General features: G+C 48.0%; 1 long non-coding RNA gene across 10 annotated transcripts in view; it reads right to left on the bottom strand.

Moving 5' to 3' along the window:
• Positions 1-18,723, bottom strand: part of LOC131508526 (uncharacterized) — a 384,833-nt gene that overhangs the window by 257,195 nt on the left and 108,915 nt on the right. The window contains exon 1 of one of the 10 annotated variants that reach the window (XR_009260053.1): positions 3,894-4,302. The exons of the other annotated variants lie outside the window; for them this stretch is intronic. This is a non-coding gene — a long non-coding RNA (uncharacterized LOC131508526). Of the gene's footprint in view, positions 1-3,893; positions 4,303-18,723 lie in introns of those variants that run through there. 10 annotated transcript variants of the gene reach the window in all.

The raw sequence follows: 18,723 nt of genomic DNA, 5'->3' as shown, positions 1-18,723 counted from the left end.
GCGAAATTTACCATCGTAACCATTTTTAAGTGAACGCTTCGGCGACCTCACACACACCATTGCGCAACCACCACCACCATCCATCTCCGAACTCTTCATCTCGAAAAACTGAAACTATACCCACTAACCAGCAGCTCCCCACTTCCTCCTGTCAGGCCCTGCCAACCATCATTCTACTTTCTGTCTCCATGAACTTGACTGCGCTACATACTTCACCTGAGTAGAATCATACGGTATTTGTCCTTTTGTGTCTGGCTGATTTCACTTAGTGTACTATCCTCCAGATCCACCCGTGTCATAGCATGTGTCACAATGTCTTCTCTTGTTAAGGATGAGTAACGTTCCACTCTTATGCGTGTACCACATTTTGCTGATCGTTCGTCCATCACTGGACCCTTGTGTCGCTCCCACCTTTGACTATTGTGAATAATGCTGCATGATCATGGGTGGACAGATAGCTCTTGGAGCCCTTGCTTTCAATTCTTTTGGGTATATACCGCTAGGATTTCTTTTGGGCGGTGACATTTCCCTGAAAGGTGGAGGTGGGTGGAGGCAAACCCAGCATTCGCTGAGATTGAGCAAATCAGTTAGCTGTCAAATGACTGGGAAACACAGCGATTATCAACATAGGTATATTTAGACTTCTTATGGTACGCTGTGCACACAGATAGTTATGAGCCCTGGGGAACCCCAACCCTATCCCATTCCCAGTAAAAGGGGCAGGGTTTGGAAGCCTGAGACCTGGGTTCAAATCTCAGGGGGAGCCCTTTTTAGTGAAGACTACTGAGAGTATATGATATGCTCGCATATTGTAAGCACTCAGTAAACTCTGTCTTCTCCACCCTAAGACCCTTTTTCTCAATCTGAATTCTGGATGTAGATGACCAGATACCAGCTTTGTCATAACCTGTGAATGTAATGAAATTCAGCCAAACTGCTCTGACGAGATCCTAGAATTTTCCCAGGAAGAGGGTGGCGTCAACAACCCTAACCTGAGAATGCGTAGCACTCAAAGCTGGCACATTCACCCGCCAAATGTCCCCATTCACCTCAGATGAAAAAGGATTTCCAAAGAGTAAGTCCTTGGCTCGGGGCCACGTAGGAAATCTGTTAATAATGTGGCTGAGGGACAGACCCAACAGTGGAACATAGGGTTGAGGGAGAACGTTCTGGAATTAGCAGTCCTGGGTGTGACCTCAAGAAAGTCACTTCACCTTCTCCAAGCTTCAGCTTCCTCATCTGTAAAATGGAAGCAATAATACTTTTGCCTCCTAGAATGGCTGTGAGGAGTAAGAGAGGGACAGTGTGGTAACATGCTTGGCATAGGGCCCACATCCAGTCAGCTGTGGAACCAGAAAAGATGAGCCAGGTCCCCTCTCCCTTCAATCCTCGGGCATTTCTGCAGGAACAGGGGCTTTAATGGGAAGCTGGCATCCTGCTCTGACCCTTCTCCAAACTGTACCATCAGCACTCTCCACGTTTTCTTTCGTCACCTTCATGGCCTTGATCATAAAGCTCAGGAGAAATAAAAAGAAGCTCACCCACCCATTTACCCATCTATCCATCCATCTATGCACCCAGCCAACGTTTATTGAGGGCCTACCCTATGCCAAGCCTGACAAAGCCACTGGGAACCAAGAGATGAAGGGAACGGGCCTCTCCTCCGCAGGAAGGCACAGGGCAGTGGGGGAGGAAGAGAAGTTAACGGTAAGAATGGCACCTGGGTGGCTCAGTCAGGTAAGCATCTAACTCTTGATTTGGACCCAGGTCATGACCTCGCGGTTCATGGGTTCAAGCCCCACAATGGGCTTTTGTGCTGACAGTGCAGAGCCTGCTTGGGATTCTGTCTCTCTCCTCTTTCTGCCCCTCCCCTGCTCATGCTGTGTGCTCTCTCTCTCTCTCTCTCTCTCTCTCTCTCTTAAAATAAATAAGTTAAAAAAAAAAAAGAAGAATGGCAGACGCTTACTTAGGGCCATGTGCTAGGCACGGCTTCAGGTCTCTTGGCATAATTTGTTTCATTCTCCTCACACCCCATGAAATAGCACTGCAATGATTCTGTTTCACAAATATGGAAACAGCATATGGACAGTAACTTACCCAAGGTCACAAAGCTATTAAATTTAACCTCTAAACTGTCAGAACCTAATCCTAATAGGAGTCCGGGGACAGAGGTCAGGGGTGGGGCTCAAGGGCAGGAGGGACGGTGTCCTAGAGTTCCCCAGAGTCAGCAGGCCACAAACTGCTGTGGAACTTCCACAACCTGAAGGTTGACAAGTGGGGGCTATATAGGTGACACTCTTCAGCACAGTCCCTTACAGTCACCGAGTGTTGTCCTCACACGTCAGCTCACTTTACCTTCAAGAGAGCTCTGTGAAGGGGACCTAAGCTGTCCCCACTTCACAGAGGAGGAACCTGACGCTCGGCAGGAGGAAGTGTTGGAGCCAACTCAAAGCCAAGGACGCCCAGCACATGCACCTGTCCAAGGCCCCTGTTCAGCTCAGATGAAATAATTATTTCCAAAGAGAACATCTTTGGCCGGGTCCTACGTGCTTGCCAAAGGCAAGGGAGCTGGAAATGCGTTCGGTCTCTTTGTCTCCCACCAATGACCAGCCCACATGGCAGCGTGTCTTCCTTTATCCTCTGCACTGGTGTCCCCTCCTGAACGCAGCCACAATGATCACTTCATCTAAGATAACACCCCATAGCTCCCCGCCGGCCTTCCCTACTCCATTTCTCTTCAGGACACTTATGGTTATCTGGTATCAAAGTAGACTCGTTTGTTTAGTATCTGACTCTCTCAACTAGACCAGAAGCTCCATGAGGGCAGGAAACACGTCCCTTTTGTCTTTCACTATACCCTGACACCTGGAACAGGACCTGGAGCATTATAAGCGGTCAGTGTGGTTTAGGTCAATGAATGAATGAACAAATGAATGGAAGTGGGTGGGTTAGGGAATTACCCTGTGGAAGAAGCCAGAAACAAGGACCAGGAACTCACCCGGGACACAGTCCCCTGCCCCACCCTGGGTATCAGGTACCCCCAGTCTTGGCCTTGGGCTAATAGGAACATCTGACCTCTTTCCTTCTCCTTCCCAGTGCCTGTCCCTCTCAAGGATGCTCTCCTAGGTGTCATGCCCATAAAGAGCCCCTCAGTTCAGGGACCTGCTTGAATAGTACCCTTACAGCCTCACTCCAGGTCTTTCTTATTCACTCATTGCCTCACACTTATACCCTTTCACCCCAGAATAGTACCAAGCCCAGTCTATTTCCTCAGGTACCTTATAATCCTGCAAACTCATTCATGCTAAGGTACTGATGAATAAGAACAGGTGTTCGATGTAATTTTTAAAGGGAGCCTTCTAGAGACAATATAGTAAAATACTAGAACGGCTCACTGTAGGAGTTTCAGGTCTCCTAGAAACTCTACATGCCTCATCATACACAGAATATGACCTGTGGATGCCATCCATTCATTCATTCATTCACTCACGTCTTCATCCAGCACTTGAGCAAACATTTACTGAGTGCCTTCTGCCTGCCAGAAAGGTCCTGTGTGCTGAGGATATGAGAGTGAGCAAGACAGCCAAAGTCCCTGCTCTCCGAGAACCCGGTGTCTAGTTGAGGAGACAGAGCAGTCAGCAAAGACCCTGCCAAGGAGCTTCAACTCTCAGTGTTAGTACCACAACAGAGGGGGTAAACCCGTGAGGGGACCAGAGGCAGCTACCCAAGGGATGGGAGGTCAGGAAGGCCTGCTGGAGAAACTGTAGTCTCCACTGGCTGCTGGCAGTTGACCAGGACTTCACCAGGGAACTGGGGGAATGCAGGCATTCAGTGCTTGCGAGGGTGCAGAGGTCTGAGCCAGTCTAGCTAGGCAAGGCTCGCCCTGGGCCCACCTGCTTCATGCAGCCCTTAAAAGTGGCTGAAGTTAAGCTCAGCCATGGAGTGTGCACCAGGAAGTCGGAAAGAGCAACAGGGCAGGGTGTCCTTGGAACTGTGCAGATGCCAGCCGTTCTTCCCTCCCTCTGGAATGTCAGAAATCACGTCTGTGTCCTGGGGTTCTCCGTTGCCTATGAAACTGTCCAAGTTCACCATCCTAACAACACAAGAGGTGAATCAGCTGCCTCTGCACGCAGTCTGCAGTGCCTCCTAGACCCTGGCATGTCCAGGGAGCTGTTTCAATATTCTGCTGTCTCTTCCTTTGCCTGTCAAAGGAAAGAAAGCCTTCAGCATTAACAACAACAATTACAGGTGACCTGAGAGGTTTCTTTGACCTGCCACCTAAGGTAAGTGCCTTTTTGCAGATATTCAAGACCTCACTTTTAATTCATCTTGAACCCAACTTTGCCCCTCACCTCCACCCACCCACCAGCACTACCTTGAACATGCTCAGTTGCCCAGTGGAAAGAATCATAGCACTTTCCTTTTCTGGCTTTCTCTGATACAACAAGCTTCCAGCAACCGTCAGAAAAGAAGGCAAGTAACATCCGTGGTGGAGACAAGCCTATGAAATTCGTTCAAAAATACAGCAAGGCACTGTACTCACTACAGAGAGACACATGCTGTTCCATGGACAAGGGCCCATTTGTGAGTCACCAAGCATAATGGGACATTGTTGAAAGTGTTGGGAACATGAGAATTTCCTCACTGCCCAACTTGGGTAATGCTGGAGCTACATTTGCCTCCAGAAATGAAGTCACAGACTCAACCCAACTTCCAACTGCCAGGCCCCAAGACCATGGGGCCACCATGTTTTTATGCTGACTTTTGTTAATGGGAGTCACTTCCCAAGTTGTGTTGAAGGGTCGACTTCTCATCTGCTTGTGCAACAGACGTGGGTGCTTTGACAAAGGACATGCACAGAACTCTGACTGGAGGACCTTAGACCACATGAAAGACTTTTAAAGACCCTCACATCAGGGTTCTGCACCGTCAAACAGATTGGTGGGGAGAGGGAAAAGTTGCCCGTGATTTGGCGTGAGGAAGGGATATGGCAGGCATGTGTAGCAACAATCTGGCTAGAACAATACATAAGAGCTCTCACTTCTTGAGTATCTATGGGAGGCCAGGCAATGTTCAGTGCTTTATGTGCATGACTTCATTTCCTTCCTACATCCATTACATACATGAAGGTCATGTCAACATCATCTTACAGAAGGAAGCTCAAGGCTGAGAGGTAACAACATGCCTGTGTCACAGAGCTAATGATCTGCACAACCAATTTAAACTCAGGTCTGGGGGACCCTTGCGGTGGTGCTCTCTTAGCTGGCACACTGTGCCACATGAAGGACTGTGGGGCAGGAAACTGGGTGGCTGAGAGTTATTTAGTGCAGGGGGCTTGGTACCTCCTCAGCCCTGGATAAGGGTAGCATGAGAATCCGGATGCACAACCCCAGCCCCTGAGCTCCCCTCTCCCGTGATCCTTTATGCCTGTCTCTACCGCAGCTCTTGTCACGTAACTCGGCACTGAGATGGCTTGTTGGAACACCGTCTCCCCACCAAATCTTGAGCCTACCAGAACAGGCACTCCATTCTATTCTTTGCACCTGCCATAACACCTGGAGCTCTGCTTACACTCCAAACATTTTCATGGGACCACATGAATCAGATGGATAGAGATGGAGCCAAGATGCATAAATAATTCAGACGAACTGGTTCAAGTCCAAGCTCAGCCACCGGCTAGCTGTGTGGCCTTGAGCAGGTAACTTCTTTCCACCGGGCCTCAGTTCCCTCACCTGCACCATTAGGAGATTCACTTACAATGGTATCTACCAAATGTGAGACAGATTCCACAGGTGGAATGCAAATGAACCCTCCTTTTAGTTCACTTAAATTAACATTCAATTTAAATTTCAATTAAATTGATACAGATTTATTTTTCTGTTTATAAAAATGTAACTAGCTCATCAAGCCCTTGAAGTTTACCTTTAAAGTGACATTAAGGTTTTTTTTTTTTTAAGTTAATTTTAAGGGGCGCCTGGGTGGCTCAGTCAGTTAAGCATCCGGCTTCGGCTCAGGTCAGGATCTCACGGTTCATGAGTTTGGGCCTCGCATTGGGCTCTGTGCTCTCAGGGCAGAGCCCGCTTCAGATCCTCTGTCTCTTCTCTCTTCCCCTCCCCTGTTCGTTCTCTCTCTCTCTCTCTCTCTCTCTCTCTCTCTCTCTCTCTCCTTCTTTCAAAATAAATAAATACAGTTTAAAAAAACACAAAATAAAACTTAAAAAAGGAGTTAAAGAATCTGTGGGGGGTGATGGTGAAATAGGCGAAGGGGATTAAGAGTAACACCATGATGAGCACTGAGTAATGTATACAATTGTTGAGTCACCATATGGAACGCCTGAAAAACTAACATAAACCCTGTATGTTAATTACACTGGAATTAAAGCTAAAAAAAAGTTTTTTAAAAAAAGGAATTCACTCTTTACAAAACTGCAAAAAAAAAAAATCTCTTTGATAATGTCCATTGGTCCTTAAATATTACAAATAACCGTGGAAGTGACACATGGACGAGTGAGGTTTAGAGATCCAGTCCGCTGATCTTTAACGTCGATGCCTCCGATGGGGAGGACCAGGGAAGGGGCTATGAAGCATGAAGGCTCATCGAAAGAAGAGAAGGAAAGATAAAAACGAGATGTTCAAAATGACCTCTGGCCTCCACGGTCAGGACTCAGCACCTATGGATGCCTACTACATGCCTGGCACCGGGCCGTGTGCCATGGGACACATTCATCCGGTGTGAACACAGCCAGAAAAATGAGGGATGGGGCAGGGGAGCAGGAGCAGTACAACCAGAAGTTGACTTTGTCTTTTTAAACTGTTCGGTGCTGTCTGCAGAAGCAAATGCAGGCGGAACTTTCTTGGTTTACTTTGAAGAAAACACAGACAGGGGACAATGCTTCCTAGAAGATGAGGGTGTTGGGGGGGGGAGGTTTGTTGATGCTTCTGTTGAGGGAGACAAGTAGGGGCTTGGGCAAATGACTTCTAATTTCCTATCTAAATCTTTTTTTTTTTTTTTACACTTATTCATTTTTGAGAGACAGAAAGACAGAGCACAAGTGGGGAGGGACAGAGAGAGAAGGAGACAGAATCCAAAGCAGGCTCCAGGCTCCGAGCTGCCAGCACAGAGCCCAACGCGGGGCTCGAACTCACAAACTGTGAGATCATGACCTGAGCCGAAGTCGGACGCTCAACCAACTGAGCCACCCAGGCGCCCCCCTATCTAATTCTGACTTGGCTTGGTGCTGTCACTGAGTACCGGACTCATCTGAATATTTATTCCTCGGGTTTAAAAGCTCATTAGTTAAAGCAACCAGGCCAGTAAGGATTTCACTTGGAAAATTCCACCTTAACCTGGGAGCTGCTCGGCAGCTGCCTCCCGTTCAGGGTGGCCGGCTCTTCCTCAGGACCCTCGGAGGTGGGGCGGCGGTCACCGAGAAGGGCCGAGGGCAGGGATGCAACAGCCTGACTCCATCAGCTTCCGGTTCCCAGAAATGGGCAGAGCCAAGGGCGGTGGGGTGGATGAGGGCAAATCCCACCCCCACTCCAAGCAAAACAGCTCTCCTGACCCAGGTCTACACAGGGACGGAAGCCAGAAACGTCCCTGCTGCGTAGGAAGGAACCAGACATGTTTCCGATGTTTGCCAGGAAAACGACTCAAGTGAACACAGCTTCCCATGAAAAGCAAACCAAAAGCAAATAAAACACGGGAATGGATCCCAACATTTCCTTTATGCCCACTGTATAATCTTCCTCTAGCAGAACATCCACCACTAAGATCTGCCCACCTTCTTTCAGATGTGGAGGCTAAAATATGTTTTCCCCGCTACTTGGAGACCCTGCATGAAGACATATAAAACGAAGCAGCAGTGGGTGGAGACCGCCCAGCTGGACAAGAGTAAGGAATACCGTTTGCTAAGCAAGTCCTGTGTAGTGCCAGGCACTGGGTTAGGCACTGTCTGTTTACGATCTCACAAGTCCTGCTTGATGCTTCCTTAGGCAGGTGTTACAGTTTCCATTTTATAAATGAAGAAACCGAGGCTGGGGTGAGGGTAAGACATGGGACTTGCCAGAAACTCCATGAGGAGGAAGGAGCAGAGCTAGAATTCAAGCCCAGGTCCGTCTGAGTCCCACAGCCACACTTCTCCCTGACCTCATCACGTCCTCCTTCCCAGATGGCACCTGACAACTACCCCAACCTGGTTTCTGGAGGGTCCTCTCAGTCTATATCCCTGGCCGCCGAGCCGCTCCCCTCTCTTGGCCCCTCTCCTCCGTACGGTTATGTGCTCCTTCCTCCCTCCTCCTCCTCCAGGTGAATTTGTCTCCGTTATTCTAGAACCAGGCTATACTCTGCTTTCTCCAAGAAAGCGTTCATCCACATGACTGTCCCCTTCTAACCTCTCATGACCTGAAAGGTAATGATGTTCAATCTGTTCCTCGAATGCCAGAAGACGTAATGGGTTTCAGTGCTGTTCCTACCCAAGTTCAAGAGCACAGCCACCATCCCTCTGAGAGTCAAGACCCCCTGCTGTCTATTTCCAAGGGCTACAGGTGTGATGATCCTTGAAGGAATGGGGGTGTCCACATAGGGCTGTTTGGATGAGACCTGACAAAGTCTCCAGGTTCAGTAACTGTTGTTCTGATGGATGATCCACAGGTATACAGGTGTCCAGAAGGCCATAAGCTGGAATGACTAGGCAAATTGCTGCTGGGACTCTCCTTTGGGCATCTCCCGGGTCAGCTCCCAGGTTGCCCCCTGACAGTTTCTCACTGCTGACCTTTCCTCCCTGCCTGGACCTCAGTCAGGCCCTCTCATTTGTGCTCAGCCCCACACCCACCTTTTCCCAGTCCTCCCTCCAGTCTGGGGACCCCCCCCGCCCTGTGGTCTGGGTTGGGGAGAGGCCCATGAGGCAGTTTCCTGACCCTCATTCTAATCCTCAGGTAGCAGAAGAAATTGTGCCTCCTCCCGTAGGCCCCCACCTTTGACTCACAGAGGCCTGTTTTGCTTGTCTCACCACTGGACATGATTCAAGCCAGAGAGCAAGTAGTTAAATCCTCTTGCACTTGAATCTCACGGTGTTCTAGCTATGCAACTTGGTCTAGTTTCTTAACCTCTCTGTGCTGAAGTCCTTTCATCCATCACACAGCTGTTGTGTGAGGAGGAAAGGAGTTCACACACATGCAGCTCCCAGAACAGGGTTTGGCGCGTGGTAAGCACTCCATAAATGTTTGCTGTGGGTATTACTTCTCGTGCTTTTTATTCCCACAATTAAAACCAGCTTCTCTTCATGTGTGGTGGCCTCTGTCTGACCCAAAGAGAAGTCATACAGGGAGAAGGAGGAAGAAAGTAAAACACAACGTTGAGACGTTACAAACTCCTGACAGCTGGTATCCAACTGGACGTCCAAGCAGGGCCCAAGGCTGTGCAGAGTCCGGAGCAGGAGCAGAGAGGGGCCCAGTGGCTCAGCCCAGGACTCCCCAACTCTCACAGCCATGGAAGCTGGGTCCATGGAGTTCAGTAAGGTCTCCAGGCCACATGGGGCCCCAGATGACACCTGAGATGTCCCTCATGACCACCCTGAACACCACTTCCTCATGGGTAAAATCAGGATTCTGATAATACCACCCTCCAGGAGCAGCTTTGGAAATGAGCTGGATGGATACATGGCAAGAGCTTTGAAGAATGCCTATATAATCACACTTCCCAATGCTAGGTCTTATTATCTTGGTAATTCTTATTTTCTTCTTCGTGCCCTCCTGCAGCTTCCACTCTCTATGGTGTGTGTGTGTAGTAATTTTATGACAAAGGAAATATGGTGAAATGGCATGTTTTAAAGAAAAAAAACAGTGATTAAAGATGGAGTATCAATGCTGAGGATGTAAAGAATGGAGAGAATATATCCAGTTGGGGATGAATCAGGGTGCACCTCACGGAGGCAGCAGCATTTGAGACAGGCTTTCAAGCATGGGCAGAATCTTGTTAAGTAGCCAACAAGATGCCTTGGCACAACAAGATTCCTGGAGAGTCAAGGAACAGAGAAACTGCTACTAATGAAAAAGATGTGAGGAGAGAAAACCCAGAAATGCCAGCAGGAGAGGCAGGAAAAGGTCTTAGGAGGGGCATTTTTTTTCCCAGAATGACTATCTTCTGGCCAAAAAGGAGACCAGAGACAGAAAGTGGATACAGCCTTTCAACTAGAAAGACTTTTCTTTGTCATGGATGTAGGCTTAGGATTGGTGCTGGGAGCCACAAACTGATCATTTACAGAAGAAATAGGGGTGCCCGCATGGCTCAGCCGGTCGAACGTCCAACTTTGGCTCAGGTCATGATCTCATGGTTCGTGGGTTTGAGTCCCATGTCAGGCTCTATGCTGACAGCTCAAAGCCTGGAGCCTGCTCCGGATTCTGTGTCTCCCTCTCTCTCTGTGCCTCCCCCCCCTTGTTCTCTCTCTCTCTCTCTCTCTCTCTCTCTCTCTCACACACACACACACACACACACACACACACACACACACAAATAAACATTTTTAAAAGAGAGAGAGGAGAAATAAAAATGATCACTAACACCATGGGAGAAATTGTGATCAAGTGAGACAGGGCAATATACACAAGGGTAGTAAGAAGAAGGGAAGAGGCAGGCAGAAAAAAGGAAGGCCACCGAGGTTTTTTCTCACACCCAAAGAAGCAACGGAATCAAGTTCACCCCTTCCTGAGACAATGTAGACAACCCTTGGCTCCTCAGTCTCAGCCCCAAGCCTCTTCACTAAACAAGGGTCAATAACCCTCTGGGTCATGCACCCCTTCACTGGGTCCTTGAAGCCCACTGCTCCCGGCTCTGCCAAGGAAGCCTTCATGGGACAGAGAACAAAGCATGTCTCTTGCCTTGATGAAAGCATCAAAACCTGGAGAAGCAAAAAGCCGAGCCAGCTGGTATAGGCAAGGTACTTAATGCAAACGCATTCCTACTTCTTCCAATCTTTTTGAAAGTGCTCCTCCAATTTCATATAAGCCAATCAGTAGACAGTGGCACTTGAGCATTGTAAATCCCACTTCTGCCACCCTGAAGCAGAGTAGCTCCACGCAAGGTGCCTCCTTCTTGGGAGCAGGAGTTCCTTCATCCATCCAATGGGAGGAATGACACAGACCCTGTAAGGTGGTTGGGAGCTTTACAGGGAGTGAATGCATGGTCAACGTCAGCCCTCGATAAGGACCAGCAACTGCTACCAAAAAGTCAGAGACAAAGATAAGCATGCACAAAAATGCACACAGAATAGCTCCTCTTGGCTGGAGAGCAAAAGCAGGAACTGGGGTATGCTGCTGAAGTCCCGAATTCCTCTAGATCTCTGCTAGCAAGTGCCTTGGCCAGGGACAGGCTTTCAAGTTGTCAACAGTCTCATTTCCCTAAGTTGTATAACAGGAACGGTGGTTCACTGTGGAGCTGGGCACGCAGAGTGTTGGGGCTGATGGGCCACATACTGGGCCCAGACCCTTGGGCAAAACTTAAGCAGATTGTGTGGTCTCCCTCTAGCACTGGGCAAGAAGAAGAGACCTCAGACATCCATCTACAGGTCTGGACTAGGAAAGGGGTGCAACATGCTTGCTTCGGGGCAGCCAGCAAGAGATTCGGGGTGGAGGGGGTGAGCTCAAAAAGCTATTCTACATGAAGCAGAGACAATTTCACAAAATGATGTCTATTATCCCAGACATTTGAGAACCTGCCTGACTCTTCCTGCCCTGTGCCCATCTTCCAGGTCAGAAAACAAGCACAGCAGCCTGATACTTGAGGAATACCCATTCTATCTGGGAATTAAAGGGCTGCTTCTATGAACTCAAATAAGGATCCCCCCTGTCTACACTGAGTCTTTCTTGACTCAGTAGCGACCCAGAACACGCTGCCTGCAGTATAGCCTTTCTTTTCGCTTCATATTCCTGCATAAAGTCACATACTGGGCAAGGCAGCCCGGAGCCAGCTTCTCCCTCGTTTCACCATATAAAAGGCTGCCAAATTAGCACCAATATATTCCATGGTCTCTCCCTAATTCCATCTTCATTTAGCAAAATCCACTGACACCGTTAATTTGCATGGAGACCCAGGAGGCAACAGTAAATAAGCCACTTATGCAAAACAATGTTAAGGTGGCTTTAGGTGACAATGACAAAGGCCACTGCCACTTGTCACATTATGCTTGTCATGCCCTAGGAGAGTAATCCAAAGGGGCGACGGTGAGGACCCTGGCATCTCAGAAAACACAAGTTTCAGACAAATAAAAGAAAGCCTGGCTTCTCACAGCAAGTGGGGGGTACACACCGGAAACCGTCAATGCTTTCTAAATATTCAAATAAATCCACAGATGACAGATCCAGAAGGGATTGTGAAAGGAACCTGAAACAGGCAATGTGTTTATAAATCAGCACAATGACTAAAATGGATTGGCTTCCCTCTTCCCCACAAAAACAATATTGCCGTGGCAAGGTTATGAAGCATTCCTAACTGTGGACCTCATGATGATTAAATCATAAATATGACTCAACATGCCAGGAAAACAAAGATATCACAACTCTAAACCTTTACAATAGTTGGCCACCGTAAGAATTTACATGGCCGGCCCCATATGATGGGCATTGCTTCATCGATCAAACCAATTATACGAAAAGTCGCATTTTACTCTAAAGCCTACAAAAAACAACTAAAAAATACAATGCCACTGCACCACCAACTTGACCTACAGCTGATATGTTAGCTATAATACACATCACATTTGTACCGCTTTGACTCACCTTCTTCATACGTGGGAGTTTGGGGGGAAATGATTTTTAAAATCCTGCTCTCTTTTGAAGATGGTGCAGGAAAAACTACCCGAATGCCTTCGGTTCCCCTGGAGCAGTTGTTCTGCAGCAGCGAGGGGCATTCAGCATCAGCCCCCTGCCTCCGAGCCCCACTCCCACTCTCAAGTGCTGCAGGAGTCCCCACTTTGATGGCGGCGAGCACGCCAGCAGCTATGTCTCTCCTTCCCCTTAGAAATCTCCTGAAGATGCCCCAGGCTTAGCTTGGATGCTTCTCAAGGCAGCTCCTTCCACTGAGACAGATACCTAGATCCCCATAATTCTAATCTGCTCTCCTGGGAACAAAGAAATAAAGCTGATCTTCCTTTTGTAGCTCAGGCTATCAGCTAAAATGCTATAGTGTCAAGAAAAAGAAAAGACAGCTCAATGAGGATTAAACAATAAGGAAGTTTATAGACTTGCCCGAGAGGCAGCCCCGAGTTGGGGTGAGCTTGGTAGGGGGGAGGGAATCGATCCAGGGACTCTGCCATCTCCCAGGACTGGATGCCCTTGTGGTTACAGGCTGGCAGCCAACAGCCAGCAAGGCTACCTGCTTTCTCCCTCGCTGTTGCGGGGAGGGGTAGACAGAGAGATGGCCCTTTCCTGAACCCTCCTCAACCAAGCATAGACTTACTTTCCCCGAAGCCCCTACCAAACCCTTCCTTGCATCTCATTGGCCTGAAATGTCTTAGATCTTCCATCTGTGAACCAATCACAGAGGCCAGGGGGATGGGACTTCCCTGACTGGCTTAGCTATGGACCGAGCAGGGTCCATCCAAAGATTGTGGATCAATCTACCAAACCACGCCCACCTCACGCTCCCCCCACCCTTTCCACTCCCCCCACCCCCACCACTGCTGGTTTTCCACATTGGAGAAGGGTATGGTGATTGTTGGAAAAATAATCCCCACGTCCACTCTATGGTTCTTCTTTTTTGGTGGAAAATCCAATCCCTTCGGCAGATTCTCCACAGGAGGATCCCTGGGCCTCTTGTGATCTGGCTGCCCTCTCCAGCACTCAGCCTTTGGGGTGCTAAACTATGCAGGGGAACCACTCTGCCTGTGTCAGTACGCTGGGCATCCAGAAACACTGGCTAAGCCAGACTTGTGGCTTTCACAGTCATGCCATACTGAGGGCTCATACTGGACAAATCGCCATGAGCTTTAGTGGGGCCTGGGTTTGGATTCCTGCTCTACCACCGACTGGATGGATATATAACCCCGAGCAGGTTGTTTCACCACCTTCACCCCCGGTTTTCTCATCTGTGAAATGGGGCTAATCATGGCAGTTACTACACTGGGTTATCCTCAAGAGAGAAAGCATGTACTTAGTTCTCTGCCATCTGGTACCAATATCAGCCTCCAGCTGTACAGAAAAGCAGAGGCTTTCTGTTCCTCCTTTACTCACGCCAGATCCGGAAATGTGATCCCTGCCATCTGTGGATGCCCAGCTGTGCAGAAGGCCCCACATTCTCTGCGGGAGAAACTCGCTCTCTGCCCTCCAAGAGCCCTCTCCTCCTTCCCTCCACCTGCTCTGCCTCTGCCCCCTGCCCCCCAGACTCCCCATATGTAACAGAACTAAGCAGAACAGCTCCATCACAACAGAAATACCCATTCACAGTAACTGTGCCTTTTTTCTGCAATTGCAGCTGCTACTGTGCGCCTCCGTTACTCAAATGTGACAAACCAACTCCAGCAATACTGAAGTTAATTATAAAGAAAAAATACTCAGAGCTCTGGAAAGAGAATTTCCATAGTAGCCATTCATCTTGTAAAACATTCAGCCTTCTCCAGGAGCTAAAAATGAAGAAGAACTATCACACGAGATTTCTCGGCAAGTGTTTTTATGGTATGTGAGCTTCTTACGATGATTATGGATATTGATATTCTTAAGCAGTTTAAAGAAATTGCCCAAGGCAGGAATCAGAAAGGAAACTAACTGCTCAGCGACTGTTTCTTCCTTCGGTGAAAAAGTGGGTCATATCTCAAATGTTAACACTTCTTTCCCTACCAGGCTGAGAATTCCTGTGCTTGGGAACTTTCTTGAGTCCCCATCCCCCAATCTGTCCAGCACCCTCTTGCTTTGGCCTGTCCCTGTGGGTTCTGCCCAATTGCCCTGACTCGATCTCATTCTGCCTACTCCTCCAGACAGGTGCCTTAGCCAGACTAGCCTCCTGGCTGTTCATTCTCCCAGCTCACCTTCAGCCCCGTGCTCTGCAGCCCTCTGGTCAGGCCTCTCCCAGCCCTGCACCCAACTCACCCCTCACCCTGATCACCTATCCCACAAGGGACTCTGGAAAGTAAGAGTGAAAACCATCCTGTTACACACTAAGTAGAGAAGTACCTGAGAAATACTTGAGAAGGTGGCTCGTCGAGGAGGAAACTCCAACTCTTGCAAAACCACCCCCTTATCACCATCACCATTGGAGACAGGTCTGGTTGGGCCATGAAGCTAATTCTGGGTAGGAAGCTTGACACAGATGAGTTCTCTTGAAGGAAGCACATGGCAGGATGGACAATTGTTCCCATTTCTTCACCCCTTCCCCCGCCACGTGGCCATGCAGAGGAGGAGGACACAGAGAGCACACCCCACCGCACTGACCCTGGGCTTGGCTATGTGTATTGCTTTGGCCAAAGGGATATTAGTAGATGTGACACAAGAGGAACTCTTTAAGGACTTGCACAGTTTGGTTTAACCCTTTACACTTTCGTGACCCACCATGAGAAAGGAATGCCCCAAGTAGCCCCTAGTGCAAAGAGACTGGGACTCAACTAGCAGCCTAGAGCCAAGCTGGCAACCCCAAGCAAGACTCGGGCAACCCCAGGCTCACGAGCAAGAAAACAAATGTTTGAGTTGTTTGTGTGCAGCAAAACCCAAAACAGAACAGCCATTGCCCCAAAACACCATTACTGGCATCCTGACCACAAGGTTCCTTATTGCCCCAAATCAAGAGGTGACTACAATCAACACAACTGAAAGGCAATATATGGAACTGGAGAAAATATTTGAAACCACATATCTGCTAAGGAGTTAATATCCAAAGTATATAAAGAAATCATACAATTCAGTAGTTATTAATAATCCAGTTTAAAAATAGGACTGGAATAGACATTTTTCCAAAGAAGACATTCAAATGGCCAACAGGTATATGAAGAGGCACTCAACATTACTGACCATCAGGGAAATGCAAATCAAAACCACAATGAGATATCACCTGACACCTGTTAGAATGGCTATTATCAAAGAGAGAGAGAGAGAGAGAGTTAACAGGTATTGGTGAGGATGTGGAGAAAAGGGAACCCTTGTACACTGTTGGTGGGAATGTAAATTGATACAACCACTATAGAAAACAGTTATGAAGATTCCCCCAAAATTTAAAAACAGAATTATTACTGGATATGATCCAGCAATCCCACTTCTGGGTATATATCCAAAGGAAATGAAATCAATACCTTGAAGAGATATCTGTACCCTCATGTTAACTGCAGCATTATTCACAATAGCCAAAATCTGAAAACAACCTAAGTGCCTGTTGACAGATGAGCAGATTAAGAAAAAAAAAAAGGGGTGTGTGTGTGTGTGTGTGTGTGTGTGTGTGCGCACGCGTTCGCACACAAACACATGTGTGAGCGTGATGGAATATATTCCGCCATAAAAAAAGTAGGCAACCTTGTCATTTGAAGCAAAATGAATGAATCTCAAGGGCATTATGCTAAGTGAAATAAGTCAGACGGAGAAAGACAAGGACTATATTCCTCACTTGTGTGTGGAATCTAAAAAAAACCCTGAACTCATAGAAACAGAGAACAGACTGGTGGTTATCAGGGCGGGAGGTGGGAGTGGCGTAAATGGGGAGATGCTGGTCAAAGGAAGATAAATTCCAGTTATAAGACAGATCAGTTCTGAGGATGTCATGTACAGCATGGTGGCTATTTGCTAAGAGAGTAGATCTTGAAAGTTCTTACCACACACACACAAAAAGGTAATTATGTGAGGTGATGGATGTGTTAGCTAACCTTATGGTGGTAATCATTCCACAATATGTAGGTATATCAAATCATTACATAGTACACCTAAAACTTACACTATGTTATGTCAATTATATCTCGATAAAGCTTGGAGAAAAAGGATAATAAATATTGTATTTTTAAAAAATAGATTGCCATCCACCTGATTCTTGATTTCAGCTCAGGTCGTCATATCACGGGTTCCATGAGATTGAGCCCTACATTGGGCTCCATGCTGTCAGTGCAGAGCCCGCTTGGGTTTCTCTCTCTTCCTCTCTCTGCTCCTCCCCTGCTCGCTATCTCTCTCTCTCTCTCTCTCTCTCTCTCTCTCTCCCTCAAAAATAAATAAATAAACATTTAAAAAAAAAAAAACAGACTGCCATCTTTGCGGGACAGAAGAGAGAAGAGCAGCCACTCCATCGATAACCCCACAGCACTTGGCAATGATGATGGACCAAGGAAATAAATCAGAATCCTGGATGGGACCAGCTTCTGCCTCACATGCCCCACGTGGTCAACAACTGTGGTTGCCTGACTCGCTTCCCCTTGCCCTCGCTCTGGTACTAGCCCCCCAGACTTCCCTCTGGGGAATCACCGCACCCACACCATCAGCGTGACTTAGGAAGGCTCCCTCTGCTCTCTGGCTTTAGGCATGGGCTCATACTATCCACTTATTCCATTACCCTGGCCACAGTGAGTGGGTCAGGGATGGACATATGACCCTGGCCAGATGCAAAAGAGCCAAGCAGAGGACTTTTGCAGGAACCACTGGGGAGGAGGGGCTCTTTCTGGTAAAATCTGGGTTCGGAGATGCTGGAGTCACCACAAACAGATGGCCCAAAAATGAAGCAAACACAGAGGGAAGCCAGGGCTAAAAGGTGGAAAGAAACAGATGTCTAAAGCCTTTGTGTGAACACCTGGATCCAGCTGAGCCTTAAGTTGATATAGCCTGAACACCTCAGATGTATGAGTCCGTAACTTTCTCGTTTCTTCAGCCAGTGAAGTTGAGTTCTTTCCCTCCCCGACTGAAGACGCTCCATTTGTCAGCCACCCTGTGCAACTGCTCCTCTCCATCCTTGCATCATTGAGGTCTGTTCAATGTTAAGAAAGGGCAAAGAATTTTCATGCTCCTGCATTGGAATTTCTGTTGCTGGCCTCTGCCATTTTGTTGGGCCAGTGGTTCCAAACCCTTGAGAATGGCAAAGTCCATCATTCTTGGTCAGGAATATTGCATAGCATCTATTTGTTTATGCATATGTTTATTATTTTCTCAGTAAGTGGTTAACCTTTCCTTTTTCTTGGGGGAAAAATAATCTGAGCATACCATCACCTCATTTCCCTGCCTCCCTCAGTATTCAGGAACATGACAAAGTTGAATTTCTGAACTTTAAGAGAGTTCAAAGCAAATCAAACCAGCCCCCTTCAAAACAAAGAAACGATCTCGTCGCAGAGGGTCCTCTCGCCTGAAATGAATTCCAAAGCAATGCCACAAATGCATGCAGCAGACCAAATGCCATCGGCTGCTGATTGAGGGCCATCTGAAGAACATTCTCCCCTTCTGGCCATCCCCCAACCCAGCTGCCAGGTCTCCCCACTTGGAGTCCTCAAGTTCCTGAAATGATATGGGCAGTGCAGATGTCACAGGGCTCACATAAGGCATGAGAGCAGCCTTGGCCCTTGAGGGCTCTCCTGCTCAGCTGTCACAGCTGATTGGGCCACTGGCCCAACCAAGGGCTCATTCAGAGAGCCTCCAACGCAAGACTCACCTCCCTCCCGCCCAGAGTCAAGCTCCTGATGCTCTAGTGAAGCATCTAGCGTTTTCATCTTGTAAAACGGAAATTCTGCACCCATTTTAATTTTTTTTAATGTTTATTTATATTTGAGAGAGAGAGAAACAGAGC

This window comes from Neofelis nebulosa, chromosome 1, assembly GCF_028018385.1.
Source record: "Neofelis nebulosa isolate mNeoNeb1 chromosome 1, mNeoNeb1.pri, whole genome shotgun sequence".
Classification (NCBI taxonomy): domain Eukaryota; kingdom Metazoa; phylum Chordata; class Mammalia; order Carnivora; family Felidae; genus Neofelis; species Neofelis nebulosa.
This window is presented reverse-complemented; position numbering and strand designations above follow the sequence as displayed.